At 41.2% G+C, this 21,504-nt stretch overlaps 1 long non-coding RNA gene across 1 annotated transcript; it reads left to right on the top strand.

Moving 5' to 3' along the window:
• Positions 1–17,960: 17,960 nt before the first annotated feature.
• On the top strand, positions 17,961–19,458 carry LOC138744029 (uncharacterized). Its single transcript, XR_011345212.1, has 3 exons — positions 17,961–18,069; positions 18,458–18,525; positions 19,277–19,458. It is a non-coding gene; the product is annotated as an uncharacterized lncRNA (long non-coding RNA).
• Positions 19,459–21,504: the final 2,046 nt, after the last annotated feature.

Here is a 21,504-nt window from a genome sequence, read left to right as displayed (position 1 = left end):
GTATAAGGCATTGGTGAGGCCAAATTGGAATATTGTGTGCAATTTTGATCACCAAATTACAGAAAGGATGTTAACAGTATTGAGAGAGTGCAGAGGAGGTTTACGAGAATGTTGCTGGGGGTTTCAGGTTTTAAGTTACAGGGAATGGTTGAGCAGGCTGGGACTTTATTCTCTGGAGCGTAGAAGTTTGAGGGGTGATTTGATGGAGGTGTTCAAAATTATAGAGTCAACATGGACAGACTTTTTCCACTGAGAGTGGGGGAGATTCAAACAAGAGGGCATGGATTGAGAGTAAAAGGGGAAAAGTTTAGGGCGAATTTCTTCACGCAGAGGGTGGTGAGGGTGTGGAATGAACTTCCGTCAGTGGTGGTAGAAGCGAGATCAATGTTAATATTCAAGGATAGGTTAGATAAGTATATGGATGGGAGAGGTGTGGAGGGTTATGGGCCAAATGTGGGTCAGTGGGACTAGGTGGGAGATGATGTTCGGCATGGACTAGTAGGGCCAAACTGGCCTGTTTCTGTGCTGTAAATGGTTATATGGTTACATTTATGAAGCAGATATTTCTTTTCATGACAGTCCAATGTTTTCTTTATTGATACTGCTCTCCTTTTCTATTTCAAATATTTAACCTACCTGATGTTAAATTCCACTGGCTTTACTGCTGAGATTTGAATTGTCTCCAGATCTTGTCCACATCTCTAGAGGACAGACCAGTGACTTCAACCCCTTTCATGATACCAAAAGTGAAATCAGCCAGGGAATACTGCTGGCTTTGGAATGGGAAAGGCTCGGTGCAAATGCAAGTTATTTGTCACACATATGACTTGGAAATTTATGGTATTGAAAAGTCCAACACATTACAATCAGAGCCAGCCTATCTCTAATCTGTTTCCGCAAAACATGCTAAATAAGGCGACAATATTTTGTGTTCTTGTTGTGGCTAGAACCACCCTGGAAACACAGATCAACCTCTGCATGTTCCAAACAATCAATAGAGCTATTACACAAAAACCGAATCTCAGCTGGCATGTCAATTCCACTTTGCGTTACTCCTTTTCATTGTACAAGAACAATTATGTTAAAAAAATGGGTCAATAATCATTTTACAGGGACTATTGGCTGAATGGAATATTGAGACAAATTTCATCAATCCATTTGGATTATTCTCCTTTCTTGGGAAGTAAAGATTTGGAGCATCACGTAAATAACTTTTTAATTCTCATTTCATTTATTTTATTCCGGGCCTTTTTAAATCTATTTACCCTATAATGATTTTTACATTTCTTCTCAGGGACCAGATCTTTTTTTATACCCTGGGAATGCTTGGTGTTTCCTGGGAAGAGCAGAAGCGTCCCTTTCAGGCAGTTGGAAGTTACTGCAACTGCATTGTTTCTCTTATGTGCTGCAGTTTATCATTCTCCCTTTGCTGAAGGGAAAACTTGAGTGACAAACTTGTTCAATTCTCATTAACATGAGCAGAAGGGTTCAATACAAACTTGTCAGGTTCAGGACTCCCTATTGATCAGTGCAGCAGAGGTCACGCATCAACAACTGTCCAGATGCCTGAAGATTCAGCTTGAGAAGGACATGCCCTTCGGCAGTGGACAGTGAACACGCTCTCTGTGGCTCCGCAGAGAAGGGCACTGTCTTTGTCTGGGTGGTCGACAATTTGATCCTACCAATGGGGGATCCAGGTTGCTCTGTGCCGGCTCTTTGGCCAAGGGTATTAGTGGATTGCCACAATTCTTTCCCGAACACCAGAGATGGACATTTTATTCATGTGTGTGAATCAATTGTGCCGTGGATCAGAGGAATTATCTGATGACACTCACTGCATCCACCATGACTACAGAAACTTGATCAATATAAAGCAGGGGGAGGGAGAGAGAGCGAGAGAGAGAAGAGGGGTCAGTAGTGAAGGAGCAAAGGGTGAAAAGCTGGAGGGACTTGGCTGCGTGTTACTCAGTCCAGATTTTAGCATCTGTGTTTCTCAAGGGTTTTGATAGCGGTTGCATAGGAAAGTTTGTGGAGAAGGAAAGTGGGAGAGAGGATAAGAGTTATCCCATAAACTGGAATGTTTATGAAGGATAAGAGCAGTGAATGTTTGGAATTCTCTAACCCGGGAAGTGGTTGAGGCTGCCTCATTAAACCTATTTAAAATTCGGTTAGATAACTTTTTACATGATAGAGGAATTAGGGGATATGGGCAGAAGGCAGGTAGGTGGAGTTAGGTCATAAATTAGATCAGCCATGATCGTATTGAATGGCGGACCAGGCTTGATAGGCCATTTTTGGCCTACTCCTGTTCCTATAATTCTTTCCCAAGCAACAATACTCAAAACTGAAAAGATCTTGTCCCATGGCTTCTAGTGAAAAAGTTGACAGATTTCCGATACTAACCCTGGGGCGAACTCTTCAAAAAGCATATAGGGGATCTCGTGAAAGGAATGATTTAGGCAACATTTGGAAGCAAAGCTTTTTTAAAAAAATGATTTTTATTGGACACGACATCTCAAAGAGAATTGCAGACAATAAAGTAAATTTTAAACATTTTTTCTTTGAAAATTGAAACTGGAGGGCCTGGGAGGCTGTTAATATTTGGAGAATATCCCCAAGCATTTGTTAATATTTACAATGAGTCCCTGGGAGAGAAAAAAAAACTGATGGAATCTCTTGGATGCTTGCTTCTCTCTGGGGTGTCCCACAGAAAGTAGTAATATTTTGAAGTACTGTAGCCTTCGTTTAGCGATTGCAAGTTATCTCCGGAAGAATCACTATTTGAAGAAGACAGTTGTTATCATCTGGATATCTTCTGACAAGGATTCCTATCAGCTTTTTTAACTTAACTGAAGATGTTGACTTTATTTCTCTCCCCATATATGTTGTTTGTCCTGATGAGTATTTCCAGCATTCAAAGTGAAGCAGCAGAATAACGTGATATGGACAGGGTTACGTCAGTCCAGATTAAATCAGTCAGAGGGCATGGCATGGAGGACAGGAACAGGATATAGAGTATCGAGGGTTGTAAACTAAGTCAGAGCCATCATGACCATTAGTCTTCACTCCATTAAGGACATCTTTTAGAGGCAGTGTCTGAAGAAAACAGGTTTCGATCATCAAGGACCCCTACCACCCAAGCCATGCCTTTTTCTCACTGCTATTATCAGGAAGAAGGCATACACTCAATGTTACAAAAACAACTTCTTCCCCTCTGCCATCAGATTTCTGAATGAACAATGAACACTAACTCACTCTTCCTGGGCAGCTTTGAGCCTAACAGCATGAAAATCGATTTTTCTAATTTTTGATGCACATCTCCCCACCTCCACCTGGTTTTACTGCTTCCACTTCTTCTTTACCTACTTGTGCATTTATTTTTCTCCCCCTCCTTCTCAGTGGTTCCTCCTTTATCTGTCCCTCCACCTCTCATACCTTCCGGCCAATACCCTTGGATCCTCTCCAGCTTCTCTCACCATTTCTACTTGAGTCTCAACAAAGGGTCCCAACCCAAAACGCTGACTCTTTCTACCTGTGGATGATGCCTGACCTGCTGAGTTCCTCCAGCAGTTCATTGTTTTGTCCTTGTCTGCTTCTCTGGGACTATGGTGTCTGTTCCACTCAGATTGCAATAGCAGGCTAGCGGGCACCACATAAATGCAAGTTATGATTCCCATTTACCAGTCCAATTTAATCACTACTTCCCTGTGAAGAAAAGTGCTTAATACAACAGCATTAGAAAAAGTAAAGCTTTCTTGACATGGAAATATTAAGTGAGCAGGAATTACGTGGTAAATAACAATTCAGAATTTTTTTGGATAGTTGTCAGAAGATATCCAGATGATAACAACTGTCTTTTTGGCTGCAGTACTAAACTTCTTTCTCACTCACTGGGTGTATACAATGGAATAAATCTTCCGCTGTGAAGTGTGCAAATTCGATAGAAGATAAACCTGCATTCAAGCAAGTCCCAAATGCTTCCTCAAGCAGAGGCACCCGTTTAGCAGGCTGTCAGCCATTGAACATCTGGACTGTGGTGACTCCAATGGGGTGACGCCAACATCCACAGGTCTCCCAGCTGTCCAACTGGGAAGTCTGCCTGCCGAGCAAAAGCCAGGTTATCTCAGGTGAAGTACAGAGAGCTCATTGAAATAAATGACAGACACAAGCTCCCGTAAGAGAGGGAAGCAGACCTTTTTTATGTCGTTAGTGATATTGAATATTTCTGAGCCTATTTATTTCATCTGATTTTTTTAATGTAAATGTTAAACATTTTTAATCTTTTAGACCCATAGAACACTACAAAACAAAATAGACCCTTTGGCCCATTCAATATGTGCCAACCTATTATTGTGCCAGGTCCCATTGACCTACACCCGGACCATAGCTCTCCATGTCCATGCCATCCACGTGCCTAATCAATTTTTTCTTAAATGTCGAAATATTCACCACTTCAGCTTGTTCCACACTCTCACCACCCTCTGCATTAAGAAGTTTGCTCTGATGTCTCCTTTAGGCATTTCACCATTCGCCCATCACCATTAACAGAACTTCAGTCGTGTGAATGTCTGTGAATGGCAAAGGCAAAGATTCAGTGAGAATGGGGCCGCCTTAGTAATTATTGAGTCCAGGAGGTGTAGGGTCTCTAAACGTGTAGCCAGCTTCCTTTGTCGGCTCCAAACTTCTCCTCTGAACAGCGAACATCTGTGGAGAACAGCAAATGGAGAAACAATGTGGGGCCCAGTGCCTTTCTCCCACCTCCAACCTTCCTGCTCCTCTAACCAGATACCTGCCTCTTGTCTCTCTACGGGACCAAATGGGTTCTTGTTCTCTGAGTAACCATTGATCTTCCTGAAAAAAAATGGTGCCTTGAAGAAGGGGGTCAGGCCTGAAACGTCAGGAATATATCTTTACCTCCTATGGATATTGCGGGACTTGCTGAGTTCCTCCAGCATTTCTATGTTTTACTGCAATCACAGCATCTGCAGACTTTCGTGCTTCACTCTACAGTCATGTGGGCATGACTGCTTCACGATAATTTCACTTTATCCATGATGGCTTCACAAACAATCTTGCAGCAGAGGTTTTAATGCCTTATTATGTAAGTGGTTGTGAAGGTTGCAGCCTTTTAACTAAGCCTTTACCTCCTGAGACTTGCAAGTTGCTGTGCCACTATACTTTGGGATAACATTAGAGATCCAACGCAAATGCGGACAAAGTGTGTTTTTGAAGCAATGTAGATTTTGAAGAGGATGTGAAAATTATTAAGCTTTGAGGTCAGCCAGTTCAACCACTTATTGTTGGTATAAAGCTCATGGATTCCAGCAAATAGTTTACTATAGATTAAGGTACAAACATCAGAGAAGACCATAAGCTTATAAGATATAGGAGCAGAAGTAGGCCATTTGACCCATCAACTCTACTCCACAAACCAGTTAGCAATGACTAAGTTTGAAATAAGAAGAGAGTTCTGATGGAACTTGTCAGAGAATTGGCAAATAAATAATCACCCAAGGTCATCGAGGCATGCAAATGAATGGTACTCTGGGTAATTTGCTCTGATTTTAGAAAGGAATGGGGAAGTTGAGCATTCAGCTCAGCCTTTCTCCCTCCACTGAAGGAACCTATTGATGCCATTGGGACAGGGAACAAACACCCAATGTGTTGGCAGGTTGAGCAACGCAACAAGAGGTGCCGTGAAGTGGTGGAAAGACTGAAACGCCAAATAAAAAAGTGCATTTTGTCATCTCCTCAAAGTTAGCAGAGACAGTCTTCAAACAGATTCAGTGGTGAAGACCCCAGAATTGGCTATTAATTTAATTCTATCTTTGTCTGCAGAATCAGAATCAGGATTTATTGTCACGAAATTCGGTGTTTAAGCGGTACCATCATAGTGAAAACATTCATATTATAACCGTCTTACAACAATAAATATTTTGAAAAATGTTAGAAGTGCACGAAAAGTAAGGCAGTGTCTTTGGTTCATTGATCATTCAGGAATCTGATGGCAGCGGGGAAGAAGCTGTCCTTGTGCCGCTGTGCTTGTCTTTTGGCTCCTGATGGTAGCAGAGTGAAGAGGGTGTGGCCTGGGTGGTGGGGGTCTTTGAGGATAGAGTCTGCTTTTTTAAGACACTGGCTCATGTTGATGTCCTTGATGGAGTGAAGTCTGGTGCCTGTGATGTTGCAGGCCAAGCTAACAACCCTCTGGAGTTTTTTCTTGTCCTGAGATTTGGCGCCTCCATACCCGAAAGTGATGCAACCAGCCTGAATGCTTTGCACTGTACACTTGCAAAAGTTTTCGAGAGTCTTTGGTGACAAACCAAATCTCTTCAAACACCTTACAAAGTATAGCTACTGGAGACACTTCATGATTGCATCCACATGGACACTCCAGGACATATCCTCAGAGATGTCGACACCCAGGAATTTTAAGTTCTCGACCTCTCTACTACTGAGCCCTCGATGAGGACTGGATCGTGTTCCTCTGCCTTTCTCTCGAAGTTCACAATCACCTTGGTTTTGCTATTGTTGAGCGCAAGGTGGTTGGTGTGACACCACTCAAAGAGCTGATCTCTCTCTCTCCCGTGCGCTTCCTCATTGCCATTTGTGATTCTAACGACAATTGTGGTGTCATGGGCAAATTTGTAGATAGCATTGGAATTGTGCCTGGCCACGCAGTCACGGGTGTATAATGAGTAGAGCAGTGGGCTTAGAACACATCCTTGGGATGCAATGCTTAACCAACAGAGTTGTAGTGGGTATGGTCAAATGTTTTGAAATCTGAAGACAAATTATGAAGAGACTGATTACTTATAGAGAAAGTGCAGAAACCAATTGCATTATGGACAAAGAACCTGGCAGTACGATTAACCTTAATAATTTATTTTGGACTTTCCTGGACACTATGGATGAACGACCTTCGAACTTGTGCCATATATTTTTGATTGTTTGAATTTTGTAGGAAGGGACTGGGAAAATGTAGACGAATGATTTGTTGCAGTATGTGGGATTCTGTACGTTGTAAGCTGGTAATTGTTCTATATTTTATGGAATCATTATTTATGTTGTGTTAAGCTATCTGATCAAAATTATATTTCAAATTTTCTAAAGAATGAGTCCAATATTTCCCACAGGGATAAAACAACCTCAAGCATTCAACAAACAATTTACCATTCCAAGCAAAAAAATCAAGTTCTCACGGATGCCTCTTAAAGATCCCTTGTATTTGACAAAAACAGGACTGTTAATTCTGTTGTCCCAGTCAATGCTCATTCTTCATTCCAAAAGGTAGATTATCTAATCATTATTACAGCACTGTTTATGGGATCTTGTTGCATACACATTGAAGACAATAAATCCTGCAGTGACTGTGTTCCAAAAGATGTGCAAGTGTGAAGATGGGATATGGCATTGATACATATTAATCAGGTACTCACTGCGTTCATTTTCAGTGACCATGAGCCAGAAGGGCTGAAACCACCAGAAAGTGTGACAGATTTTCTTGTGCATGAGAGAAGCAAAGCTTCCTTCCCTCATCTCAGTCAGAAAGACTATTTGGATAGTCCACAATCTACTGGAGGTATTTAGCAAGTTGAGTGACATCAGTGGGAGAAAAGGATTTGTCAACATTTTGGTCCAGGCTGCTTCATTAAGGTTGAGTGCAGAGGGGAGACAGCTGGTATAATGAGGACAGGCTGGAAGGGTTGAAACAGGGGCCAGTCAGGGAGTAGTTAATCAGGGAGCGATTAGAAATGATAGTCAGATCAAAATGATTGGCAGATGCCCAGACAAAAGGAGATGGAGGCAAGAGAATCGTATGGAGGATGGTGGGTCATACAGATGGATGGGTGATCGGTAGCGGCAAAGTTTGCCAGAGCTGGAATCTGATTAGGTGATAATGGTGGCATCATGAGATCTGAAGGTGGGGGGAAGGGAAAAAAGACCCATCCTATCCTATCTTTCCTTACACGTGGTCTCCTCTATCACAGTAATCTCTATCCTTATAGCCCCATAAGGTTTCCTCTTCCTCACCAGCTTCAATGTTGCCTCCAACCCAGGAGCCCCTCACTCCATCTCTTCTTCCCTGCTGATTACTGCAGATCATACCAGGAGTCCTTCCTTTCGGATGGAGATTCAATGGGCTCATTGCCAGGTCAAAAAAAAGGAAAAAAAAAGCAATGATGAATTCAGCTTCTCCATATCCTCCACATAAGTAACGTAGAACCTTAGAACACAAAACAGGTCCTTCGGCCCATCTAGTCTGAGCTAAATTATTATTCTGCCTAATTTTGGAGACCATATAACCATATAACAGTTTATGGCATAGAAACAGGCCATCTCAGGCCTTGAAGTCCACACCGGTTCACTCAAACAACTCCGCTAGAGCCCCCCACCTATTCTCCACCCATAACCCTCCAATCCCCTCCTATCCATGTATATATCCAGCCTCCTTCTAAATGAAAGAATTGACTCTGCCTCAACTATTTCTTCCGATAGATTATTCCATTCAGCCACCACTCTCTGAGTGAAGAAGCATCCTCGAATGTCTCTCCTCAAATTTTACCTCCTTACCCTCAACTGGTGTCCTCTTGTTTCAACCTTCCCTGCTCTCAAGGGGAAGAGTCTACTTGCATCTAGTCTCTCTATTCCCTTCATAATTTTAAACACCTCTATCAAATCCCCCCTCAACCGTCTACGTTTCAGTGAATAAAGTCCTAACCTCTTCAATCTTTCTCTGTACTCTAGGCATTTTAAGCCAGGCAACATCCTGGTAAATCTTCTCTGAACCCTCTCCACCTTATCCTTCCTATAATTTGGAGACCAGAACTGAACACAATATTCCAAACCTGGACTCACCAACACCTTAAACAGTCATAGCATCACTTCCCAGCTCCTATACTCTATGCTATGATTAATGAAGGCTAACATACCAAATGCCTTCTTAACCACCCTGTCAACATGGGATCTACCTTCAAGGAACGATGCACCATAACTCCAAGATCTCTTTGTTCTTGTCCATTCCCCAATGTCCTCCCCTTTACTACATATATCCTATTTTGATTATTTTTTTCCGAAATGAAGCCCCTCACACTTCTCTACATTAAATTCCATCTGCCATCTTTCAGCCCAATTTTCCAGACAAACCAAATCCCTCTGTAATCCCTGAAAACCTTCCTTGCTATCCACCACTCCCCCAATTTTTGTATCGTCTGCGTATTTACTATCCAGTTAACCATCCAGTTAATCATTAATATAAATTATGAACAACGGGGGACCTAGCTCCGAGACTTACCAGAATGTTGCCTGGATGGAAAATTGTTCTTATGAGGCAAGATTAGTAGAGCTAGGATTTTTCTCTTTGGAGCAAAGAAGACTGAGAGGTAACTTAATAGAGATCGACACGATTCGGGGAGGAATGGATAGGATGGGCAATCAAGTGCCCTTTTCCCAGAGCAGAAATACCAAACACCAGAGGAAATCAAAGTGAAGGGATGAAAGTTTAGGAGAGACATCAGGAGTAAATTTGTAACAGAGAGAGTTGTGGGTCCCTGAACTAACTTGCCAGGGGTGGTGATGGAGGCTGAAACATTAAGGACATTTTAAAGACTCCTTAGGCACATGGACAAGAAAAAAATAAAGGGTTAAGAGGTAGGAAGGTTTTAATACTTTTTTAGTAGGAATATATTTTATATAATATTTTATATAATATTTTAGTAGGAATATTCCTACTTTTTTAGTAGGGATATATAGGCTGGCTCAACATCAAGGGCTGAAGGGCCTGCACTATGCTGTAACACTCTATGTTCTATCCCATTGACCTGCACTCAGACCTGTATACCCCTCCATTCCATGTACCTATCTATTTTTTTTGTTAAATGTATAAACCCAAAGTCTTAAGAAAGCAAACAATGTCAAGAATAACATCATCCTTCAGTTCATCCTAAAGCAGGTACACCAGCTGCCTAGTGATGTCCAGAAATAATGTGTGCTCATTAGATAGCTGTAGCTCCCAATGGTGAGCTGACCACTTCATCAATACATCAAGGAATATCCTGATGCCATTAAAGGAGTCAGAGCTTTAATTAAACCAGAGTATAATACCGGCCAAGCTGAATCTAAAAATAATGTTTGAGTGAGATCAGCCAAGCCAAGCATTTGATTTACAGTATTAAACACTTTCCTGGCACCTGTTACTTTCTATATTATAAATAAAGATTTGGTTAGGAACTTACAGAGATTCAAAATGTTTTCTTAAATGTATATGGAGAATGCTTATGGCTACTGTAATTTGATTGTTTTATTGGGTCTCTCTTCTAATTTCAAATTGTTCAAAGTGTCAGTTTCCCTCTGAGCCAGGGAAGCAGAGCTTCAAGCATCATTCTCAATGTGATGGGTTGATATGAATTCAAGCACCATAAAGGGGTGTCACTTCCCAGATGTCCTGCCAGCTCAGGCTCCATTTATTTTTACATTGAGGCATCAGTGACCCTCTGGCCAAATTTTGAAAAATACATTGCTGGCCAAAGATAAAAACATACATGAACAAAGTTTCGGTCTTGAGCCCTTTATCAAGGTGTGAAAAGGAATCAAGGTTTTTTCATACCTCGATGAAGGGCCCAAACTGTTGGATATGTATCTGTCACTGTTTGACCAGCTGAGTTTCTCCAACATTGTTTTAACTTCAATCACGGAGTCTGCAGACTTTCAGGTTTTACTTTTGAGGAAGAGTATTCATTTGTCCTGCTGTGCTGGTTGATATCAATCTCTTTATCAACACGACAAATTAATATGTTACTGTTGTAGCAACTTGCCGTGAAGGAATCAACTTGCAAACCCATACAGAAATGAATCGAAGTCTAAGATGAGATCAGGAGATGATGCATAAAACAATGCTATTGAGCATCAGGACCTCAAACTTGGTTCTCATTGAGTTTTACAACATGGAAACAGATCTTCTAGCCCAACCTGCCAATGCTGACCAAGTTGTTTACCTCAGTTAGTCTCATTTGCTTGTGCTTGGGTCATATCTCTCCAAACTGTCCCCATCCACATATATATTGAAATGTCTTTCAAACATTACAATTGTATCTGTTTCTATTACATCCTCTGGCAACTTGTTTCACATACACGCCACCTTCAGTGTGAAAAAGTTACCCCCTCATATCCGTTTTAACATTTATCTATCCTGGGCATTTTCTTGTTCCACCCAAGAGAACGTCCAAATTTAGTCATGGATTGTCATAATCTCCCCTTTCCCATGACATATTTGTGGCAATAGCTATCCTTCTCAAACACCTCTGTTTTTCACATCACTCTGGGATGCATAATATCCTAATTAAAAAGTTAACTTTTTTTTCTGCTAATGAACTCATTTCATTGATGAATCTCTAAGCTCATTAATAGGGTTGCAAATGGCTAAGAGTGATCAATTTTTTTGTGAGCTCCTTGCTGTATCTGTCATGCCCCATGCCCTTCATCCTTGCTACTCTGGGTGGAAATGGTCACTTGATGTTTTGGGGTTGATATACCTTCTCAAAACCATTTCTATCCATCGATGCGATCAGACTCGCTGAGTTCCTCCAGCAATTTGTTTTCTGCTCAAGATTACAGCATCTGCAGCTCTTTTGCTTCTCATCTTTGCTACACCATTTGGAGAATCCCCTTGCTTATTAGCGTCACACTTGATTATTGCACTGCTTTTCTCTGAAACACGAAATCCCAGAATCGTCCATGAAATCATTTTAGTGTTGTTGCTAAGAAAAACGCCAAGGTTTAGCATGACACAATTAGCGTAGCAGTTTGCACACTGCTATCGCTGTGCCAGCCACCCGGGTTTGAAACTGGCGCTGTCAGTAATGAGTTTGTACATTCTCTCTGTGTCTTCGTGGGTCTCCTCTGGGTGCTCTGCTTTCCTCCCATCCTCCAAAAATCGTACAAAGTTTGCAGGTTAACTGGTGTATTTGGGATGGCGTGGGATCATGAGCCAGAAGGGCCTGTTACCATGCTATATGTCTAAACTTTTTTAACACTGAGAGCAAGCAACAAGGCATCTTTTAGTGAAGCTAGCCAACTCTCAATGCAGGAACCACAGAAGTTCAGGCAATATCTGAGGGAAGGGAAATAAAGTTGATATTTCGGGCTGATGACACTTCATCAAAACAGGAAAAGACAGAAAACAAATTAATTACTAATAAGAGATCTTCCACTTGAAACATTAACTCATTTTCTCTTTTCATTGATGCTGAGTACTTTTTCCATTTTCTGTTTCCGCTTCCGAATTACTAGCAGCTGAATTTTTTTTAAATTTTCCCAAACAATGCACCAAAAATTACACAACATGTACATACAGTTCCTTAAATGCCACACTACATTGGACTTTAGTCTCGCTGTCTTCCTTGGATTGCTCGTTTAGAAAAAAAAATCTTTTTTAAATCAATGAAACAAATGATGAGCAGACCAGATGTGACTGACAGCAGAACCCTGCTGTGCTTACGATGTTTTATCTGAGGGACTAATTAATTACTTGGTGGTATATGGAGTGCTGTGCAATATCAGCTCTCCTTATTAATTCATGGGCAACTCCCGCCATCAGCAAACCTTTCAAAAATCAGTTACAAACAATGGATTTTTTGAACGATTTTGTTTAAAGGGCACTTAGTGCCATTTATGTGCTGGCTGACCCAATTGAAAGAGCTCTATGTCCTTCCAACTGGTTTAATAATGATATTAACAGACAATTTTAAAACTTCATTCAAGAGATTCACCCCCATTGTCTCCATATTGCCTTTGTAAACTGTCGTTGATTCTTTGTTCCACTGGCACTAAGAAAGACCAAAATACATCCTATCTAATGAAGTAACACTGGGATTAAATTGTGCAATTTAGGCACAGAAAGATCCCACAAATAATGTAATGATGAGAATCAGTTTATGGAACAATGTTGATGGAAGGTTAAATTCTGGCCAGAGGACCTGCAATAACTCTCTAGGTCCTTGTAACAGTGAAAGAAATCTTTCATTTCCCACTGAGTGGATAGGTGGGGCCTCAGATTAATGCATCACCTGAAATTTGGCATCTTCTGACAGTGCAGCTCTGCACTGGTGGGGGACCCTGGATTTGATGCTGAGTGAAGGGACCAGGACTTAAAGAGATAACCTTTACCCTCAGAAATGTGAAGGCCATCCACTTTGCAGAAATTGACAAAATGCACCAGATGCAAAGGTTAGTCGCTTAACTGTGTCTTGGTGACAGGTGATGCTTATTTGTACAAAATCAATATTTATTTATTTTTATAGAGAAAATACTTGTCCTGCATATTTGATGGTATATATGGCCACCTCCTCCACTCCCCATTTCATCAGGGAATATTAAGAATTTTTTAATGTATTTGCAGTTATGTATTTAAAGTTATTGAAATATGTAGCTACAGTATAGCATAAAAAAAACTTGGACAAAACCTGCAACTAGGACAACAGGAAAAGTCTTCTTAATACAGTACCGATTATCCGAAATAGTTGGGACCAGGCTCATTTTGGATAAAAGTTTTTTTTTGGAGAATGGAAATTTTTTAAAAAGAGCCCAGTAACAACAGAAAATCACTTGTAACAGAGTTCAAACAACAAGGCAAGGCTTTAAAAGCATTAAAATAAAGTTTAATTCTCACCAAAAAAAATGCTGGCCACTGCTGATCACTGACACCTCCCGACCAAGGCCCTGCTCATGCTGGGATCCTGAGGATCCTGCTGCTCCCAGGAGCCCGAGGTCTGCCGCCTCCACAAGCCAAACATCCCCAGTTAGTTCAGTTTCAAAAAAAATTTGAAGTAAATGAGGATTTCAGTTATCTTTGTTTATCCAATTTTTAAAAAAATTTGGATAACTAAGGATTTCGGAGAATCCGATTTCGGATAATCAGAATTGTACTGTAAGAACTTTAATTTACAAGAGAAACAAAAAAGCAACTTAGCTAGAGCAGAAAATATTTTATAAAAAAAGGTTATTGGATCTGGACACAGCATGGTACAAGTGGAACACATATAACTGAGACTCATGGGAACATAGAACATAGAAATCCACAGCAAAGTACAGGCTGACAGCCTTGTGCCGACCTAATAACTGACTCTTCCAACAGCCTGGCATTTCCCTACTGTATAACCCTCCATTTTTACTTTTTTACATGTATCTAAAGATTGTACCTGGACCAATGTTGACGACAGTACATTCTCGCACCAACCACAGTCTGTGTGAGGAGTTTACCTCTTACATCCTCCCAACATTTACCTTAAAGTGATGCTTCCTGATATTAGCCATTTCAGCTGTGAAAAAGCCTCTGGCTATCTGAATGATCAACATCTCAAAGTTAACGGTTCTAAACTGGTTCTAAACTGCAGAAGTTGGCTCCCCATCATTACAAGTGAGAAGGCATCTATGGGACCTTAGGGGTCCCAGGCAGACTTTCATTGGAAACCCCTCTTTCTAAATGTCTTGAGGCCAAAAAATGTATTTAAATTTTTTCTCTTAAACTGAAATAACTTTAAAAAGGTTTAAGGCTGTGCAGAATTCTGAGATGTGCTTGATGGATAGACGAGCGCTGAAGATGGAGAGATGGACAATGAGCCAGATCAAGGGCAATCCAGCCTTATAGCTTCTTAAGTGGTATTGTCTCCAGATAAAGGGCTTGCCTGAACGTAAGTGAGCTGCAAATAAATTTCTTCCCTGCTGTTGGTTATACTTATCTTCTTCAGAGGCCAGTAGATGGCCGCCATTAAGTATTTTGGAGGTTGTACATTAAGGAAATCAGTAGGATTGGGGATTGGGCAGGAAAATGGACCTGAAATATTAGAGGTTGCTTTTTCACTCAGCGAGTGGTAGCAGAATGGAATGATCTTCCAAATGAGATAGTTGCGGCAGGATCATTTAAGAGAAGGTTGGATGAGTAATGGAAGTGAGGGGATTGGAGGGTTACGGGAGGGTTGAGCTAGTGGAGTTGTTCTAGTGGACCAGTGTGGACTCAAAGGGCCGACATGGCCTGTTACTGCTCCGTAAATGGTTATGTGGCAATTGGAGATTCAGCCAATTGATAGCTAGTGTTCTTTCGCCTCTTGCATGAACATTGCCATTTAACAGGCACTGGCTATCAAATATATAGCAAGTTGCCCATAGTACTCGTGCCAAGTTTCAGTGAGTGGAAAAACTCATTCATCATTACTCAGGATTAAAACACCAATCTTTATAAATGAAGCCTTGACCAAAAAAAAACTGTAGCATGAAATATTGCTTTCAAGTTACAATTACAGCATGTTTAAACATGAAAAATGATGTTTTAATCTGCTTGTGTTAATAAGTTTAAAACCTCATGGTAAGTACTATTCATTTGAGATGCTATTAGTATGCATAATTATGCTAATTAAGTTGCAATTAAGCATCAATCCTATAGAGAGCTTTTCCACTTTAATTTAATACAGGTTGGTTGACAACATCACTTAAGCTTTATTTTTGGTGAAGATTACAGGTCTCAGGTGGATATGAAGTAAGTTGCAGTATTCAGTGAAGACTTAACTGTAGAACGAGGGGAGTTGGCAAGTATCCAGAATTACTTTGATTTCAGTTGAACTTTAAAGCTGCTGCTCCGGCCATTAATTACTGACAAAATGAACAGTTAGCATGCATTGTTCAAATGTATAAAATGTAAATGAGAAAACTTGTTAGCAAAGATATTATATTACTCTCCTTGGATGCCTGGGATTACTCTCACTTCAACATTTAGTGATCCTTCCTATGAACCTTACAAGCTGCTCTGCTGTGGAGCACAGAGTGCACTCATTGCTCCCTGGGCCCATTCCACTGTCTGTAATCAACCCTTCTCAGTACCTGTGGTAAAGTGGTAAAATGGCAGCTTTTTCAAAGGGATTTTATTGCTATTTCTTCCTTAAACAGAGCTCCAGGAATTAGCCAGGAGGGAAGGTCTTTGCTGGTGAGTTGATGGCAAGGTTTGATGGCTAGTACCCTACTGCACACAAACTTATGAAATGTATTAATGGGAGATAATGTTTAGAATGATTGAGCCATATATGTCAGCATATAAGATGACTGGTGTACAAGACAACCCCCCACCCCCCCCATAATTTCATGTAAAAAGAAGATTTTGAGCTATACACTCTTTATAGTCTGGCACTTACATCTAGGAGCTTACTATCCCAATAGCCCTTTACCAACCATCCCACTGACCAGTGGAGTGATGCTGTCACAATATTTTAAAAACAAATGACCCAATAAAGGCTTAAATTTTATTAGCATATTTTAAAATAAACTATCGTTGGCTCCTTTAACAGGCTGTTTAAAGCCTGTACAGAGCCCAGAGCAGTCGGACTGGTTGGATGGATGGATGGAGCACTGAGGCTTCACTGTTTGTTAGCTGCTGCAAATGGCGACAATATTGTGCCGACCCTTAGACCCTCCCTCCCACATCACCCTCCACTTTAAGTTCCTCCATATGTTTGTCTAGTCGTCTCTTGAAATTCTCCAACGTACCTGCCTCCACCACTGACTCGGGTCGTGCAGTCCACGCACCCACTACCCTCTGGGTAAAAAAGGCTTCCTCTAATATCTACCTTGAACTTCCCACTCAATACCTTAAAGCCACACCCTCTTGTACTGAGCAGTAGTGCCCTGGGAAGGAGGCATTAGCTGTCCATTTCATCTATTCCTTTCTAACCTCTCATCCTCTTTCTCACCAAAGAGTAAAGACCCAGCTCCCTTAATCTCTGCTCATAATGCATACTCTCAGGTAGATCCTAGTAAATCTCCTCAGTACCCTTTCCAACACCTCCATATACACTGTTAGCTTTGTTTGCTGTGTTGTTATTTGAAGGTATGTTAGACAGGTTTATAATGCATTTTTATTCCTTCAATATAACATACTATTAATCCAGCTTCCTAAATGTAAGTTTCAATTGAAAAATATTTAGTGGTAGGACCGTAGGTATTATGCAAGTGTTTTAGGCTGTTCTCCATCACCATGGGGGGACAATCTAAATCACAGGATATTAAGGTTTGGATTTTATACTTGGCCCATAAGATGACCCCTGGTTTTGGGATGACATTTTTAAGGTTCAAATGCTGTAATACGCAGTGACTTTGATGGTTGTTTGAAAACAGGACCTTTGAAGTGAACCAAGAAAGGCTGCTGACACCAGGATCGAGTTAATACATGAAAGTGCTGGAGAAACTCAGCGGGTCCCGCAACATTCATCGGAGGCAAAGATATTTAACCAATGTTTCGGGCCAAGCCCTTTGTCAATGTACCTTCCATCACTCACTTGCTCACACTGAGGGAAATTTACAGAAGCCAATGAACCTCCATGTCTTTGGGAGGTGGGAGGAAACTGGAGCCCCAGGAGAGAATGCATGCGGTCACAGTGAGAAAGCACCGGAGATCAGGATTGAACCGGGGTCATGAAGCAGTAGCTCTGTGAGCTGCACCATTATGCTGACTTTGCAGCCTTTGGTTTATCTCCCATCCATTGAAGGAAGGGCTGCTGATGCCAGTCAGCAGAAAACTTTCCCATTTCGCTCACTGGCAGCTGTGCAGCCCAATAGCAAATATTCTAGTGCATGAATAATAAAAACAAGTTCCAATGTACTTCACCACTAGCTCTTTTAATAAATGTATCAAGTGTGTGGGTTGCACAGTTAGTGTAGGGCAGTGGTTCTCAACCTTTTTTCTTTCCACTCACATACCACTTTAAGTAATCCCTATGCCTTCAGTGCTCTATGATTAGTAAGGTGGTAGGGAAGAGGGAAGGGAAGGAAAGGTTGAGGGTCACTGTGCTAGACCCAATTGTTACTGAAATATTGTCATTGGCGCATTTCCCTGAAGATGGCGATTCTGATCCTCTGCCTAATGATCTTTATGTCTCCTGCAAACTCACTAACCATATCTTCTGTATTCTTATACAGCATATTAGTGTCTGCAACAAATGGGAAGAGTCACACCGGTCACAGGCTGTCAACTGCAAAAACAATTCTCCACCGAATTTGCCAACTGCCCTGGATTCCATGGGATCTTGCCCGGTAATTTCCCTGACACTTTTCATGTAATTACTTGGCTTATCCTATGGAATAAAGTTATTATTTAATGTTGCTCATTTTCTGGTGCCTATTCTGTGATCAGAGAAGATTTGAAAATTTGATCAAGTCCAAGTAAAATCTTGTCCCCCCATAGTAACCTCATCAGGCCCCAGGGATTTATCCATCAGGCCCCAGGGATTGATCCATCAGGCCCCAGGGATTGATCCATCAGGCCTCAGGGATTTATCCATCAGGCCCCAGGGAATTATCCATCAGGCCTCAGGGATTTATCCATCAGGCCCCAGGGAATTATCCATCTTTAAACCTGCTAAGACATCAATACCTTCTTTCCGGTGCTAATTCATTCTAAAATTCCACTGTCCTCTTGCAGAATTGTCCAGCTCTAAAGTCAGAAAAAAAAAGTCAGAACCAAAATGGTCAGAGGAGTTCATGCAACAGGTGAGTTATGGGTGAAAACTCATCCTATTTTTGCAAGTAATTGATGAGGCAATCAAGAGTTGTAGAGTTTTACAGCACAAAACCAGCCCCTTTGTCAAATTTGACTATGGTGACCATGTAACCTACCCTAGCTCATCCCAATTGCCAGTATCTTGCCCATATCCCATTCAGTCTTTCCTAGCTGTATACCTGTACAAATGTCTTTAAAATGTTACAATTGTACCTGCATCTACTACTTCCTCTAGCAGCTCATTCCAACCTCTGTGTGAAAAAAAATGCCCCTCCAAGTCCCTTTCGAATCTTCACCTTCTCACCTTAAACCTATGCCTTCTGGTTTTAGATTCCCCTACTCTGGGGAAAATACTATGACTATTTGCCATGTCTATCCCTTGTGATTTTGTAAATCTCTATAGTGTCCCCATCTTTGAGGATGGGGGCATTGCTCACACTTATTGAGGAGTCCCAGATTATCCAGCATCGCCTTATAATTCAAGCTGACCAACATGAGGCAAAAAGAAGAAAAGGAAGGAGATATGAATGGCTCCTGGATGATACTGTGGGGTGGAAAGGGACACCTTTGCTGGTGATGAACAGCTTGGAACCTGTAAAGCACGTCACTAGCAAAGGTATCCCTTTCCACCCTACATTAACATCCAGGACTTTTATATATGCTACCTGACCCATTGAGTTCCTTCACCCTTTCCACATTTGTCCAGAAATTCCATCATCTACAGGTCTTGTGTTTCTTCAGGCGATGAACAGCATTGGAGGAGGATTGAATTGTCAAGCTGTGTGCAAGGCTGCAGAGGTTGAGGAGGATCAATGACCAGAGAATGACTGTGACGTGTCATTGGGGTGAGGAACCTGAAATGAGTCATCCAAAGAGTAGTGACAGTACGCTGAAGAATTCTTGGAAGGAATGATGGAAGTCAATCAGTTGGATATCTTTTTCATGAATCAAAATAGAAGAGAAAAAATGGAAATATAAAATTCAAATATTGGAGCAAAATAAATCTTCAGGCAAACCTTTTGGCACACTCTTGTCAGTTTAAAAGTCTAATCTGAAATGGGTTTGGCTAAAAACCTATCGTGAGCACAAATATATTTTTCCTTTTTATGTCCCTTAATTGATGTAAATGGTCAATATTCCCCCAATAAATAACTTAAAGGGTCAATAGACAAGAGATCATTGATGATTCAAGGTACAGAGTACAGGTGGTGCCCAAGGGCACAACAAAAAAACCATTGTGAGCTCTAAAACTAACCATTACCCTCTGGTTCACAGTACTCAGAATATTTAATAATCTTCTTGCTATTTAACCTTGGGCTTTGGTCGTAAAACTGATCATCTGCAAAAGCCCATAGCCAATTCTTCACAGATCTTGTGACTGTCTTCAGTATTTATTTCAAACTCCAACTGATCTCTTGACAAATAGCTTATGATTGAAACACTGTTTTACTGTAGGAGAAATGCAATGCAGCTAACAGTATTATTCTACCACTGAAGTTATTGGAGGCAATCCTTAAAAGAGCTCAAGTTGAAGGTTATTTGAAGTTTAACAGCTTAATGTATAGGTGATGTCTGAATGGGTACCTCTTTATTGTGAGCAAGTCTGACAACAGAACATTAGGCTCACGCTCAGTGCTGTCCTGTTGAAAGTGATGTCTTTCAAGTGGAATATTAAGCTGAGCATCTGCCTGGTCTCTAAAGTGCACGTAAAAGATTCCACTATCTTAAAGGTCTTTGTATGAGGAGAAAAAACTAAGCTATCAAATAAGGGGAGCATCGCTGTGTGAAGAATTCAGACACAAAGTTCACAGACTGTACAGCAGGCTTTAATCAGCCAGGTCTCTGTCCCTTCGTAACTCCACGTGTCTGACTGACTCCCAATCGGGCTGGCTTGAGTCTTTATATGGGCCAGATTGACAGCGGGCAGGTGGAGCCAGCCTCCCAGGTTGCCAACCTGCAGTAAGCTGGCAGGAGTGCGGCCAGTGTAGTGGATGTATCACCACATGAGACACAAGCCAAAAGTCCTTTAAAGTTTAATTGATAAGCTGATATGTTGGAGTTAATGCCTCTGAGTTGGAAGGCTGTGGATTCAATTCCTATTTTGAATTGATGCTTTACTGAGCAGACTTGCTGAACAACGAGCTTGGAAATATCACATGATTATTTTTAATTATGTCCCACATGTGGTGACCTTTTTCTATTATTTTCCATGTGACTAAGCTGATAACACTCAGAGTTGGGGGTGGAGGAGAAAGGGTTGGGCTTCTACTGTGTTATGTGAGATATTGACCTCCAACTCGACAGAAAGTTAGTGAAACTGGTCTTGCACCGGTTTGGTCACCCAGCTCTCGTAAAGATATCATTTGGCTGGATAGGATTCAGAAAGGATTCACAGGAATGTTGCTAGAACTGGTCATCTTAAACTATAAGTGGAAGCTGGTTAGGGGGGGACTTTTTGCCCTGGAGCATAGGAGTACAAGGGGGATGTTTTAGAGGTTTATAAAATCACGTGGAGCATAGACCAAGTAAATATTTAAGGCAGGGGTGGCTAAAATGAAATGGCCTAAACTTAAGGTGAGAGGAGGAAGATATGCAAAGGGACCTGGGGGTCTACCTTCGTCACACTGAAGTTGGTGGATGGGTGGAATGACCTGCTAAAGGAAGTAGTAGAACCAGGGACAATTGTAATGTTGAAAAGACATTTAGACAGGTACATGGATAGGAAAGGTTTCGAGAGATGTGATACAAATGTAGGCAAATGGGCCTATCTTAGTAGACAGCTTGGTTAACATGGACAATTTTGGCCAAAGAGCTTGTTACAATGCTGTGGGGTTCTATGGCTCTGTGACCTCTATATAAGTCTTCGAAAGCTTTTATCCTTCTGATGGTGTTGGGGACGCCTCTTGCACTATTATGAAGAGCAGAAACATCTATTGGTGGGACGTCCTCATCCAGACATTCAAAAAGTA

The sequence above is a fragment of the Narcine bancroftii genome, chromosome 10 (genome assembly GCF_036971445.1).
Source record: "Narcine bancroftii isolate sNarBan1 chromosome 10, sNarBan1.hap1, whole genome shotgun sequence".
Classification (NCBI taxonomy): Eukaryota; Metazoa; Chordata; class Chondrichthyes; order Torpediniformes; family Narcinidae; genus Narcine; species Narcine bancroftii.
This window is presented reverse-complemented; position numbering and strand designations above follow the sequence as displayed.